The sequence below is a fragment of the Arachis ipaensis genome, chromosome B09, assembly GCF_000816755.2.
Source record: "Arachis ipaensis cultivar K30076 chromosome B09, Araip1.1, whole genome shotgun sequence".
Lineage (NCBI taxonomy): Eukaryota > Viridiplantae > Streptophyta > Magnoliopsida > Fabales > Fabaceae > Arachis > Arachis ipaensis.
The window spans coordinates 99,048,167-99,050,691 of NC_029793.2; the positions used below are offsets into that span (position 1 = coordinate 99,048,167).

The 2,525-nt window shown below is 36.5% G+C and overlaps 1 long non-coding RNA gene across 1 annotated transcript; it reads right to left on the minus strand.

Moving 5' to 3' along the window:
- On the minus strand, positions 539-2,291 carry LOC107615700. Its single transcript, XR_002354432.1, has 3 exons — positions 2,083-2,291; positions 757-1,131; positions 539-649 (listed from the first exon to the last, which is right to left on the minus strand). It is a non-coding gene; the product is annotated as an uncharacterized LOC107615700 (long non-coding RNA).

A 2,525-nucleotide genomic window follows, 5' to 3' on the forward strand; every position in this document is an offset into this window, starting at 1 on the left:
TATATAACTCCAAAAAAGCTTGAATGCAATAAAGTAATCTCTAAGACTAAAAATTAGTTGGGATTATATGGATCCTACGTGGATTAAAGACAATGGCTACTTAAAAAATGGGGTACCTTTGTGGCAGGATCATTACGATAATCAATAAACCACCTCCAATGCTCTCTAGAAATTCCCTCGGGGTGGTTGTTAAGATTCTGCTCAAGTGTCAAAGTTGGTTTGTAATGTGAGTCATACAGCCTCCCCCTTATATCCTTCTAGGACCTCCTTATTTGTTGCAAAAATGTTTTCTTGATTCTACCACCGCTATCTTCTTGAAAGTGGAACATCTCCTGCGATGACAATGTCCAACTGTAAGTAATTGTAAGTTGAAAGGTTTGATATGATTAAACAATGCCGAAAGTTATTACCTTTATGCAATCATCATAAACCATGTCTTTTCCCTGCACCTTTTCCCAACTCTTCTCACAGATAAAAAATTTGCTGTAACCAGAACCCAATGCTCCTAGGATGCCACTCAACAGGCCAGCTCCATCTTCGACTGCTTGCAGTTTCTTGTTGAACCTCAGTATGATCTTGCTACCATTAAGAGACCGCTCCATAGCCTCCCTCACACTCATTTTAGCATCCTTGACTATTCCATCATAATCTATAAAAAAAAATCTTATTTATGTGACCAATGTGCCCAACATGTGAGAAATATAACAATATCATTGGCTAATCAATTAAAAAGTCGTATGGTTCAACACTTGTTACCAATGAGATCAACATCCCAAAACTCAATAGTCTTTCGTCCTTTGCGCTTTTCAGCATCAGAAGCAGCAAACATCCGGTCAATGTGTTCGTGAAACGAATCCACCTCGTTCGCCTCCGGGTCTATGTCTTCATTGCACAGTTCCGTCACTTGTACACCGTTAGCGGTTTGTGGCTCAGGTCTTGGTTCACTCCGGGGCAGACGAAAGGGTCAGAGAGGAGCCGTTGTGGAGACCCCACCGTTACTGGGGGCGGGGGAATGAGCCAGTCATCGTCAGCGGATGGTGAAGACGCAGGAGGTGCAGCTGGAGGTTGCTGACGTGGTGGCTCCACTCTTGTGCCTTTCGTGTAGCGAGCTTTCCTTGGCATCTTAAAATCCTTGTATAAACACATGTAGCATGCCAAAAAACATTAATTAATCTTAGACTAATATAATAATTAACAAGTGATATAATTAATGCAATTGGATAAAGCTGTAAAGGTTGGTTTACATTATTTGTTGAATTCGTATCATTTACTAGTATATAATTTTTGTAATCTTGATTTCTCTCTTGTACAGGTGTGGTTACTACAGAAAGTGGACAGTTAGAAGTAACATGCACGCACAAAGTCAAACAAATATAGAATTGGATAATAAAAGTAACATACACTCACAAAGATGGGGCCTAGTGGCATATTTTTCACTGGTGATGGATCAGGTCTAGTGAGATTATGAAATTGGATAACAGACCCAACCATTTAGTAAAAAAATATTCCATACAAAAAAAATAACAATAACTGTAAAAGAACTCATATAAACAAAAAAAAGTTTCATAAAAAATAATAATATGCATAAGAGAGTATTAGAAAAAAATATTATAAAAAAACAAACATATAAATAATGAAGGGTATAATTGGTACATAGAACATAAATTTCAATTCAACATGAGAATGTGAACAGAAAAGCTAAAATTTATAGCTTTTGGTAAACGTGGGTTGAAGATAGAAATCACTTCTGCATTTAGAGGATTAAAATGTTGCCAAACATGAAGATGAAGCATTCAAGGAACTCAAACGCGCTTTTCTCTTCTCCAACGCAAATCCAAACACAACCTTACTAGAATTTGTCCCAACTATATGAATTGAACACCACAAAAATACATTTGGCTTTGGAGGAACCATTTACTCACAGCATCAAAAGTTGAATATTTAGCATTAATATTCTAGAGCACTAAATTAAAAACACAGGAAGAAATGCGTGTGATTATATATGGTCAGCAACTCAAAAACGCAAGAAACTGAAGCAATAGGAGGAAGAAAAAAATTAGCATAAAGATGGAAACTTGTTACCTCAACGAGCACGGCGAAGGTGTGGAAGAGAACTTGACTGACGACGGTGTGAAAGAGAACTTGACTGACGATGGTGAGGGAGCCAAGGCCGCACAATTCCAACTATGATGCTCAGCAGCGACAAGGAGTAGACGAATTTCCACGGTAAGATAATGTGTGTAGCGAAAATAAGGATTCAGCTGGGGAAGAGTGGGGGTGTATGTGCGAATTGAGAGAAGTTAGGAAGTATAATTACTTAATTAGTTAATTAGTGGTGTGGGCCTTGACTATTTTAAAAAATATCATAATCGGAAGTGGATTACACTGATAATAATACTAATAATTCAACATTTTTATAATTACAAATAAAGAAAATTATTAAAGACTCAAATTTGTTTATCAATTTGATTCTAATAAAATTTAAAATTACAATATTAAATATATTCTACCAAAAAATTAAAATT